Consider the following 12,978-nt stretch of genomic DNA (forward strand, 5'->3'; position numbering starts at 1 on the left):
CGTCAGTTTTCTGCTGACAGCTGGCCGTTGTGACCGAGCGGTTCTAGGCGCTTCAGTCCGGAACCGCGCTGTTGCTACGGTTGCAGGTTCGAATCCTGCCTCGGGCATGAATGTGTGTTATGTCCTTAGGTTAGTTAGGTTTAAGTAGTCCTAAGTCTAAGGGACTGATGACCTCAAATGTTAAGTCCCATAGTGCTTAGAGCCATTTGAACCATTTCTGCTGACAGTTATTTGTTGGACAGTTGACTCTTACCGCAAGGAAACTTTACCGTCAATGCAAAGTACTTGCTCTGAATTCCGTTTTACTTGTCAGCATAAGCTGAAGCACCAAAATGACACTAAATCCTACTTTCACCAGCCTGTGGTGGACGCACCACTATACCTGCCATTAGAGTTTCTATCATGTAGTTTCTCTGCTTCCAACGGCCTTGCCACAGCGGTAACACCGGTATTCCGTCAGGTCACCGAAGTTAAGCGCTGTCGGGCTGGGCTAGCACTTGGATGGGTGACCATCCGGTCTGCCGAGCGCTGTTGGCAAGCGGGGTGCACTCAGCCCTTGTGAGGCCAACTGAGGAGCTACTTAACTGAGAAGTAGCGGCTCCGGTCACGTAAACTGACAGAACGGCTGACAGAGTGGTGTGCTGACCACATGCCCCTCCATATCCCCATCCAGTGACGTCTGTGGGTTGAGAACGACACGGCGGCCGGCTGGTACCGTTGGGCGTTCATGGCCTGTTCAGGCGGAGTTACTTTAGTTTTTAGTTGCCGATCATCGATTAGTACGCATAAAACGAGCGCCATTGGTCTATTTTGGGACGATGTCATCGAATAATCTGCACCTGGTCCCAGCAATGTGGTGCTGTTCCATTTTGTATAGGTCATTCTGTCGTTCTCTGCCAGAAGCCACGGCAGAATATTCACCTGTTAAAATACACCTATTCAAAATATTCGGTTACATGACATGTTATGTATATCCATTACCAGGATTTACCTCCAGTTCAAAAATTGATTTTTAATATTCCGTTATTTATCACGTTCCGTGGGAATATGCGAGCTAAAGCTTCTTGATCGTGGAACGACTCAATATCCTAGTTTACAGAATGCTAATTAGAATACTTATAAACCAAAGAAACTAAAGAATTAATAAAACAGAAGAAAACTGTGAGAGAGTGTACGAATAAATAACATATTACAGTGAAAAGTCCTCAGCTACTATGAGCAACTACTGTACGGAATATGGGTGTGCCTCAAGAAACCTTACAACACGGATTTGAAAACTTATGGTGTATCACTCAATTTTTTCGGTTCTGCTGGAAGCCTATCGAAAATTAGATCTACTGAATAGTGGACATCTTTCTGTGCAATGCTTAAGGAAGTGTTATGTAAGTGAAAACCATTTTTCTGTCTAGTGCTAATTGAATGAATGTTGAAGCACCTTCTGAAAGTGTCAGTATTCTCAACAAAAAAATTCTTGATGGTTTATATGCACAAGGATGGCAGAGACAGTATTTCGAGACACCCGAACAATGGTTTTCAAGAGCCTCTCTTTGCAGAGCTAAGAATTTAGGGCCGAAAGCAGACACTTGTTACAGACTACTTATTTAAATGAAATTATTTTCTGGGCGTGTCCTTCAGCACTTTTAGAAAGTAAATAATTTCGTGGGTATCTAATTGACGAGGATGTGATGCATGTTTGCTCCCTAGAGAACAGAATGTCAAAAATTGTACTTTTCATCTGAGGAGAGAACATAATTTGATACCGGGACCTTGTAAAGCTTTCTGATAACGAAATTTTGATCATACTGTTTACCGGAAGCATTCTGTTGTAATCCGTGGTGTTGCGGACGATTAAGTACCGCAGGGGACTAAAGCTACTGTATTTCACTGCTCTGTGACAAAGGCTACTATCGATCGATTGGAAGCCGTTGTGGATAAATTTAAAGAAGGATGTTTAGGATTTGGCGTGCTGCGACGTGGAGATCGAGATCACGTACAAGGATGTATATTAACTTTGTTGAAGAAACATGACGCAAGTAAAAACTGTTACGGTTTTATTGAAGGAATCGTCTGGCACTCGTACAAGATGGTTCAGAGCAGCAGTAGAAAGTATATATTGCGGACTGACGGTGATTTGAGGCGGTCTTCACTTTATTAGTAGCTCAACAATCAATGAATCCTTTCAGAATGTCAAATTAATGAATATCTAAGTACTTAAGTGAATGTAGAGTCATGTAATTTCTTCCGAGATGTAATTAAATGTAGCCCAGAATTCCTTTCCAGACTTAGATTTCAACATCAGAATTGGCGAGTAATTGCAAATACCTCCTACGTAAGACTCGATTTACCTAGAAAAAAATTTAGTGATAAAAAAATATGTGAATAAAGGCCAGATGAAAGCATTTGGCATGGCTCTTTCTTATCAACTTCTCCAACAGCGAGAATGTGTACAGGTTACATAGAAGACTGCAATAATCCAAGGGGATTATCTTAAAGTACCTTCCGTAATAATCGTGTCTGAAACTGAAGGAACTGAACTACAATGTCTGTATCTGTGGAACATGTGGCAGAGCTAATAACTGCGGCACAGGGCTAAGTCAATAACCTGGGAGCACTCACGTTCTCGCATCCGTTCAGTTACTCGCTGTTTTCATATCTTTGAGAAAATCTAAATGGATGGCTTGTAATATTCTCCGACACGTCGCAGATTCCTTAGATACAACCTCGATTACAGGGGAGCCTGTATAACATCAGCACAGCCGTTGCTCGTACGAACTACGTTTAATGAGTTCTGCTCGGAGTCAAAAACCTCATTCTCAAATAGCTGCAAACGGGCAAACACACACACACACACACACACACACACACACACACACAAACGGACAGGATGACGCAACCAAAAACCTTCGTTTTCGCATCTAAATTGAAATTAAAGGGCTAATAATATGAACATGACTGATATGATTTAAATTACTGCAGTTGCTCTCATCTGTCATGTGTAGCACAGGAAATTACTCTCGCTGTCAATTGCTGTGGAAGTTAGCACCATTGTTTTTAATACTAAGTCTGCGTGTGTCTTATTCTGCTTCTCTCGGCTTGCAGGCGTCTTTTTGCGTTCTCACTACTGTCGGGATAACAAGAAAATCTGAATGGATACCTTGGAAAATTTTCATTCATCGTGTAGAAGCGCACACACATTGTTTGCCAAAAACTCAGTCAATGTTTATTTGGTGAATTATATTGTTTTTCATTTGCATTGGTGTACAACGTGTTGCATTTGTGTGAATTTTTGCAGGATGATACCTAAAAAAATACTGTACCGTATATTACTATCTAATTTTCCAAGATACCTATCAAGTTTTGCGTGTTTTTTCTATACTACTGTGAACATAAAAAGACGCTTGAAGGGAGAGGTAAAATAAAATACACACATAGTATAAATGGCGTTCAATAAGTAATGCAACACATTTCATTCTGGAAGGAGGTTGGCTTTATTCAGGATTACAACACATCACACTGTTCCCCACTTTTTTGGCCAAAAAATCCTATTTTTCAACACAATCTCCGTTCAATACGGCGGCCTTAAGACACCTGACTAACTGGGCCACCGTTCCTGCATGGTAACACTCTACTGATCGAGTCTGTGTATGTCTATCTTTATACAGATGGTTGCTGGACCTCGGCTGTTCAGTACAAAATGACGAATCAAAACGCCTTCAGCAGTCTATGACTGATCTGACATTTTATATTTTCCACTGATCGACGTCGAAGCCAACATTTTGCTGCGTTAATAACCTCTACATTATCCAAGTACTGCTTCCCGGGGAGTGCGACCTTCACTGGGCCAAACAGATTAAAGTGGAAGGTGCGAATTCCAGGCTGCGCAGACCTGTGTAATGCTTGCATTGTCATGGAGAAGGAGATGTTCACTTGCATATCTGTGGCGACGAACACGCTGAAGTCGTTCCTTCAATTTCCGAGATTGCAGGAGTCACGGCTGTGTACAGCCGGCCGGCACGCAGGAGATCGGACATGTTTGCGCGGCCTCGTTGCAGTGATGACGGATGTCTCGCCCAACGACTCATCGTGCTTTTGTTCACTGCCAGGTCTCTGTAGACATTCTGCAAGCGTCTATGAATATCTGCGATGCTCTGGTTTCACACCAAACGATACTCAATGTAAGCTCTCTGCACAGACGCCATTTTGAAGGCTACGCATAGGGCCACAACCTATAGGAACTTCGCGAAACTATGGCGGCTGAAGTGGAAATATTTCACTATGTCACACAACGAATTCCGAATATTTTCGACCAAATTTGGGTGAGAAAATATTTGTTGTTGCATTACTCATTGAATGCCCCTCGTATAGAACAAAAATGCTAACTTCCACAGCACTTGAAATTGTACTTCGGCTCAAACTGCATTACCTTAAAATAATTCAGTCATTCACTGGAAGCTGACTACGGAACGAAGCATAAAGTGAAGCATATTCTCTGGTGTCTCTAAGAGATTATCTGGTAACAAACGGACATCTCTAAACCGTACTGTACGACCCAGTCGTGGGACATGTTTCTCATCTTTTGGAGAGGTTAGTGGGTGCGTGAGGTCAAGTTCCAGTGAACGTGATGTTCGCTGTGATCTCACATATGTTTAACTCACCTAGTACGTGAATGATTTGGAGGGTACTGAAGTTTTTTTAAGGATTTATCACTGTCTTCGAGACCTTTTCGGATGCTCGTGGCCGTGGGAAAGAGAGATGTAGCTGAGAGATCCTACCCTCGCGGCCGGCCAAGGTGGACGAGCGGTTCTAGGCGCTACAATCTGGATCCGCGCGACAGCTGCGGTCGCCGGTTCGAATCCTGCCTCGGGCGTGGATGTGTGTTTTGTCCTCAGGTTAGTTGGGTTTAAGTAGTTCTAAGTTCTAGGGGACTGATGACCTCAGAAGTTAAGTCCCATAGTGCTCAGAGCCGTTTGAACCATTTGAGCCTACCCTCACCAGCGAAGAAGGAATCGGGTATGGTAGATCATATCTCCGTACATGGCAACCAAATTGGTCAAGAGTGCCTTAATGGCGTGTTAGAAATCCTAGGGGCTGTCTGGGAAACATAATGTTGGCTCCGTCCCTCTTGTTCGTCTAGTAACGGCTGCAAACGTGTGTGTGTTTTTCGCCGCCATATTGGCGTCAATCCGCTCTATGAAACAGAAAATATGATCAATCGATGAAGGCTTCGGGTCAACAATCTGCAGCAGTTCAACATCGATAATGTTGAACAAATTCAAATATTTTGTCTTGTTAGTGGACACCATCACTTCACTTCTGGGAACTGTCAGAGTAGAAATGAGTACGGTTGCTCCCTAAAGTATTTGCTCTCTGAGTTTCGCCATAGTCAACATCCACCGAGGACCTGTATAGTATTCGAAGCTTCGCAATTTTACCGTAGTACCCTGCCTCCGTAACCGACGTCTTAAACACACACCTGTGCAGTGGCTTGCATCTCTCAGGTAGCTGGCTCCAAATCCTCGTGGTAGAAGTAATTTTCATCACCAGTGTTTCGGAAACAAGAGGAGCAGAGGTGATAGCTTTCTGTTGCTGATCATTAGACTTGGTACCAATGTTCTGGATTAAATTGCAAACCTCTCCACATTGTCTTATCAAGTGAGAGCGTTTTACACGGCGCAGGGTGGTCCGTCCATCGGACGAGTACTTTAAGCCCGACGGTCCTCTTGGTGATATTCGAGAGGATGAGACTATGCGGAGGCACCAGGTTTCGCCCTCATCCTTTTCCACAATCAAGACCCGACGCAACACACTCAGTAACCTGCAGTCAACAAATACTCTTTGGACACAGCTCTCACAAACAGAGTGAAAAGGATCGTTGTGCCCGGAGGAACAAACTCCATCCTGATTGGGTCGCTGAACATTACCCCTCGGATCCTCCCAGTCAACAGTGCTGTACGACCCTTCTTTTTTCCTGATAGTTTTCCAATACATGTGCTGTTTGTGTACTCACTATAAAAGCACTCGAAAAGTTTACGAACTTCGCCGTTACCCAAATACTGCCTTCCATGTTGACTATCAGTTGCAAAAGGGAGGCCGGTGTGGCCGTGCGGTTCTAAGCGCGTCAGTTTGGAACCGCGTGACCGCTACGGTCGCAGGTTCGAATCCTGCCTCGGGCATGGATGTGTGTCATGTCCTTAGGTTAGTTAGGTTTCAGTAGTTCTAAGTTCTAGGGGACTGATGACCTCAGTAGTTAAGTCCCATAGTGCTCAGAGCCATTTGAACCATTTTTTTGCAGAAGGGACTTCCTTCAGACATGACAGTAACAAGCGAAATGGATACAGGCAGCCTGTAAGTCTTCTTGTGGAGCTACTTCGTAAGCGCAGTTTCGTGCACATGTCATGAACCACACACTTTAGACGTCACATGTACCAGGTGGACATAACAGTATGATTTGACGGTGCGGCAATCTGTACTAAGCTCACATTGTATTGCCACAGACAGTGACAAACTCTGCCATCAGGCACTGAGAACCACATGATGTTGTCCTGTCATCCTTCTGCCATATGGGATCATGTGGATGCGATGTGGAGGAGCATGTGGTCAACACACGCTCTCTCGGCCGTTGTCGATTTTTCAGACCTTGGAACCACTAATTTTCTTTCAAGTATCTCGTAAGCTGCCATCACGAGGTTAAATGCACCATGTTCAAGTTCTCTCTACAAGGAAAATGTCTGACAGTACCGGGAATCGAAATCGAGTCTTCCGCATGGCATTAGGCCACACTGACCGCTATGCTACGGTCGGGGTCAATGCTAATACATGGTGTTTAAAAAATATTGATTCGACTTTACAAAACTATATCTTCCACAGGACTAAAAGTAGAATCTGGGGGCAGATTTTGACATACACATAGGATTATAAAGCTTTGATTTTTATACGAACCATTCGATTTTACAAGTGTATATCTTTAACAAGCATTAACATGTACTTATGGTCCTTTTTACAGTTTCATTTGGCGTGAAAGTCTCCATTTACTCTGAGAAACATTCAATGTGCCCTCCACGGGACGCACGGCGAACATCCAGACAATAATCAGACTCGCTCGATATTTTAGGGTGCATGTCTAATGTTACTACATAGCGTCGCAGTACGCCCGGAGTTGCCGGGAGGGGAGGCACGTAGAGTCTTTCTCAGACACGCACAAAAAATGACATATTGTGAGATCAGACGACCGTGATTACATATGGTGCAACGCGATGTTACTGAAACAGCTCGCGTTGTCGTCGGCTGCTTTGATAAATTAAAGTGTCGTACTCTCGACGAAAATCACGCCATTCAGTTATAACTAGAGTTCCACTCTACCTAAATTGAAGTTCGGTAGCTCTGTTACGATACGTAAATCAGATAGTAAATGGCAGGATTACCAGTAGTGTCGGTAGCCTTTATAGGGAAAGAAACAAAAATGGATGTATAAGAGAGAAACTGTAAGCCGACGACTTCTCTTTTTTTTTGTTTTGCACATAATTAGAACAGCTCATCATTCAATGTTAAATCATTGTGTATTTTGTATCCTTACAGTATATAATTTGCATTTTAAAAGTGATAACAATTATTTGATCACGTAACTTCTGCCCTTGTACATAACCAAAGTAATTTTTGTTATGAAAGTTCAGTTTACCTGCACAAACTTAAAAAAAAATATTAATGTACTCAATAGACTGGCCTTCATCACGATCGAAGGCACGAGTTTCCTGTTATTATTGATAAAAGCGAAAGTTGATTATGAATAAAAGAAATGCAAGTTCGACGAAGTACTGAAGCAACGTTTGATATATTTTTGTTTTGCGTTTTTATTATTATTATTTTATCTTTTTGCCTGGGAAATGCCGTTTTCTTTATTTTTTTACTATAACATCCCTCTGTTTTAAGTTACAAATCAACAATTTTCGAATAAAACCTGAATTAAACATTGAAAATTTAAATTTTGCTATAAATAGTGTTTACTTTTAAGTAACAGACAGGAGGATAACTATCTAGAACGGAAGTGTTCCATAGGTTACCTGGCCATTTATATATCCTCACTCTGTTTCTAGACAGTTTCCCGCTTCCAGTTTTTAGAAGAATCTAGTAAGACACTGGTCACATACGTAAAGAAAGCGATCTTTATGAGGTAACTCCTGATAGTTATGCAACACACCTAACGTACAGGTAACTGGGTACAACCTTACTTCATCAAAGCTACTAGGAAAACAACTGTAGTCTATACGTACTTATGATAGTCTACGGCAGCCAATGACAGTTTTATAATTCTAGTTGTAACTGAATTGCTCGTTGTAATGGAAAAGGCATGACGCTTTTTGTTGCACTTTTATCGCCATCCCGCATATCACGTAATGCACGAGCGAGCTAGCTGCGCTGGAGAAATATATGAACCGGCAACTTACAATTGGCACTAAGGTAAACTTGTTGTCGCGATGCGTAAGTTAAAAATTCACCCCGAGTTTCCTGTACTTTTTTCCTGTACTTCACAACGCGATACGGAAGAAGCTCTTACGAACTGGAAAGCCAGCTTGAAACCCAGTGCCAGTACCAAAACAGAGAGCATTAGTTGCAAACTTGGACAGCTGCTGCTTCTGACGATGTATGTGGTAACCATCTGACACGCTTTATTTACTTTTGGAACTGCGCCATTCGTTTGTGCTCTACCTGTACGGAACGAGCAAAACTCTTCGCGTGCAGCGCCTGTCAGGCGACGCAGCTGGCAACGTGGCCACACACGCGCTCTTACCCGCCTCTCGGCCAATCTCTGGGACCCGCCGTGCGAGACGCGCTGCAGTTAACGCCGGGCCGTTCGCCAAGTGTCGCAACTGTCGCCCCGCTCTCGCCGTGTAAACACTGCCGGTCGCCACGTGTTTCCTGCTTTCCACAGCCAGCACCGTCCGATGACGCTCCACTCAGAGCGGGAAAAGTCATATATCTGAGCCATCATCAAGAGTAGCTCGTGAAATAAACATTTATTAAGTGGCAGTTACGATCCTCATCGCGTACAGTGAAAATACCTTGCATCAGGCTAGACTGAAGCGCCAAAGGAATTAGTATAGGCATGCGTATTCAAATTCAGAGATATATGAAAAGGCAGAATACGGCGCCGCGGTCGGCAACGCTATATAAGACAAGTATCTGGCGCAGTTGTTAGATCGACCACTGCTGCTACAATGGCAGGTTATCAAGATTTAAGTCAGTTTGAACGTGGTGTTATGGTCAGCGCACGAGCGGTGGGACACAGCATCTCCGAGGTAGCGATGAAGTGGGTATTTTCTCGTACGACCATTTCACGAGTGTACCGTGAATATCAGGAATCGCCGGCCTGTGTGGCCGAGCGGTTCTAGGCGCTTCAGTGTGGAACCGAGCGACTGCTACGGTCGCAGGTTCGAATCCTGCCTCGGGCATGGATGTGTGTGATGTCGTTAGGTTTAAGTAGTTCTAAGTTCTAGGGGACTGATGACCTCAGATGTTAAGTCCCATAGTGCTCAGAGCCATTTAAACCATTTATCAGGAATGAGGAAAAACATCAAAACAAACGGAGCCAACAATGACTGAAGAGAATCGTTCAGCGTAACAGAAGAGCAACCCTCTCGCAAATTGCTGCATATTTCAAGGCCGGGCCATCAACAAGTGATGACTGGGTGTTGTGTGCTGTCCTTAGGTTAGTTAGGTTTAAGTAGTTGTAAGTTCTAGGGGACTGATGACCATAGATGTTAAGTCCCATAGTGCTCAGAGCCATTTGAACCATCAACAAGTGTCAGCGTCTAATCAATCAATAAAATATCGTCGATATGGGCTTTCGAGCCGAAGGCCCTCTGGTGTACCATTGACGACAGCACAACACAAATTTTTAAGCCTCGCCTGCGCTCCTCAACACCGGCGTTGGACTGTTGATGACTGGATGTTGCCTGCTCGGACGAGTCTCGTTTCAAATTGTATCGAACGGATGGACATGTAACGGTATGGGGACAGCCGCAGAAATCCATGGGCACTGCATGTCAGCAGGGGACTGTTCAAGGTGGTGGGGGCTAGGTGATGGTGTGGGGCGTGTGCAGTTGGAGTGATATGGGACCCTTGATACGTCTAGATAAGACTCTGACAGGTGTCACCTACATAAGCATCCTGTCTGATCATCTGCATCCATTCATGTCCATTGTGCATTCCGACGGACTTGGGAAATTACAGCAGACTGGAAAAGATCAGTATTCATCCCCATTCCAAAGAAGAGAAGTTCTAAAGAATGCTCAGATTACCGAACAATCGCACTTATTTCACATGCTAGCAAAGTTATGTTGAAAATCTTACGAAATAGACCTCGCCAATATCTAGATCGAGAGCTACCAGAAGAACAAGCTGGATTTAGGAAAGGTAGAGGAACTAGAGATCAAATTGCTAACATTCGGTGGATTATAGAAAAAGCGAGAGAATTGCAGAAAGATGTGTACCTCTGCTTTATTGACTACGCCAAAGCCTTTGACTGCGTCGATCATAACAAATTATGGAACGTACTGAAAAACGTGGGTGTACCAGATCACCTCATTCGTCTGATACGGAGTTTATACCTTGACCAAGAAGCCACGGTGGATAAAGATTCAGAAAGGGGTCCGGCAAGGCTGCATACTGTCACCGTACTTATTCAATCTGTATGCAGAACATGTTATGAAGAATGCGAGGCTAGATGAAGGAGAAACAGGAATTAAAATAGCTGGAATAAACGTAAACAACCTCAGGTACGCAGATGATACGATCCTGTTGGCAGAAAGTGAAGAAGAATTGAGAACACTCTTCCTGAAGGTGAAAGACGAAAGTGAAAAGGCCCGTCTTATGCTGAATGTGAAGAAATCGAAAATTATGGCAACCACACCTACCAATTCGTGGGATATAGCAGGAGAAACCATGGAGGTAGTAACCACATTGAGTTATCTCGGTTCCCAGATCTCTGCTGATGGCGACTGCAGCCATGTAATCCGGAGACGCCTGTTGCTCGGTAGACAGGCGATGTCAAACCTTGACAAGGTTATAAGGTTCCGAGATATAATACTAGCAACAAAGATCCATATTGTGAGGGCTATGGTCTTTCCAGTTGTGATGTAGGGATGTGAGACCTGGACCATTAGAAAGGCTGAACGGCGTAGAATTGACTCCTTCGAATTGTGGTGTTGGAGGAAACTTCTTAGAGTTCCATGGACTGCAAAGAGAACCAACAGATCAATATTGGAGCAAATAAAACCAGATTTCTCCCTGGAAGGTCTAATGTTAAAACAAAAGCTGACCTACTTTGGACACACAATGCGAAGGCATGCCTCGCTGGAAAAAACATTAATGCTGGGGAAGATTGAAGGAACTAGAAGAAGAGGACGTCAGAGGATGAGATGGATCGATGGCATCACAGAAGCAGTGTGTTCCAACCTGGAGGGTCTACGGGAGAAAGTGCAAGACAGGAAAAAGTGGCGTGATTTGGTTCATGGGATCACGAAGAGTCGGAACCGACTAAACGAATAGAGAGAGAGAGGAGTAGTGTGTAAGCTTAGAGACCGATGACATCAGTAGTTTGGTCCCATAGGAACTTACCACAAATTTCCAATTCTCATTTATGGGTGAAGAATGCGGTAGGCTTAGACTCATCTGTAGATTTCGTGGAAACTGCATTTTGTTTACCAAGGGGATTGCTCACCAAACGTTATACGCCCTATTCCATTATAGGTATGCGGCATATAAAACATGTAGGACTTCATGAAAGGTTGGGTTTCACTCCTGGGAAGGTGTTACGGAAGCGCGCGCGCGCGCACACACACACACACACACACACACACACACACACACACACATAAAAAAAACGTTCCATGACTCGTCCAAGCTTACTCAGAAATTTTCACAACCAAGATTTCACATTGCTTACATATTGTTTCAGTAACGGCAATAAAGGCAAAATTCGACTAACAAAAGAAATTACAGACACTTAAGATATCTTCCATGCCACTCGCGTACCGTGGTGAATCAGAAAATATGTGTCCTTCCACGCAATTTTCACACTAGAGATGAAAGTTTCCGCTGGTCCTTTATTGAGCAGGCTTAATGGCGTATTCATACCAGGTGCGCCGTGTTTCTTGAAGTTTCCCAGAAGATGGAATACTCCATAATTTTTCGGTAGTGCGTCCGGGATATTATTAACTCTCCGGGGTATTATTAACTCGTGTACCGATGTTTCGCCTGACAACGTTTCAGCTGTTCTCAAGGTTAGTCGCTAGCAAGATTTTTGATGCGCTTTACACTGAGGAGTAAACGCACTCGCGTCAAAGGTAGTAGTAATAAGAGCGTCTGTCATAGAGAAAATTTTACGCCTCTAAGACTAAAAAAAAAGTAAGCGCAGATTCATAGAATCCATAGTATTTACGAACTATTTGATTGACTACTATGGGTGGCTGACGTTGTAACGTGGGGCAGTGGAGACCTAGAACAATATTTTCTTTGAGAGCGCACACTTGAAATGAATTTCCAGGATTGCATTCCTTTGATTAAGGAAATTTAAGATACTGGTCACAGTCTCGAACTACTGGGATTCAATGGTCAAGAAAGCGGTGGAAATACAATTAGCAGACAACCTACCCAGTCATATGAGAATTTACAGTTCGACAAATCGTGGAGACCCCTGATTTCACGTCTGCTATTTCAAAGGAAATATTGTTCTACGACTCCACTGCCTGGCACTACAATGTAAGCTATCCATAATAAATCAAGTGCTTAGTAAGCACTGTGGATTCGCTGACTCTGTGTTTGCTTTGTTTTGCTCTTAGAGGCGTAAAGTTTTACCTGTGACTGACGCTCTTGTTATCTTTGACGGATGCGTGTTTATTTTACAGTGTATAGTGCGTTAAAAATCTTACTAGTGACTCAACTTGAGAATGGCTGATAGTTTGTCAGCCAAATTATAATATA

The 12,978-nt window shown here is 43.5% G+C and overlaps 1 protein-coding gene and 1 pseudogene across 4 annotated transcripts in view; both read left to right on the forward strand.

Annotated features, from left to right (window-relative positions):
- The window catches only part of LOC124609172, a 754,237-nt gene that overhangs the window by 58,947 nt on the left and 682,312 nt on the right, over positions 1–12,978 (forward strand). The window lies entirely within an intron of this gene.
- LOC124556152 lies at positions 419–537 on the forward strand (annotated as a pseudogene).

Source organism: Schistocerca americana, chromosome 1 (genome assembly GCF_021461395.2).
Source record: "Schistocerca americana isolate TAMUIC-IGC-003095 chromosome 1, iqSchAmer2.1, whole genome shotgun sequence".
Taxonomy (NCBI): domain Eukaryota; kingdom Metazoa; phylum Arthropoda; class Insecta; order Orthoptera; family Acrididae; genus Schistocerca; species Schistocerca americana.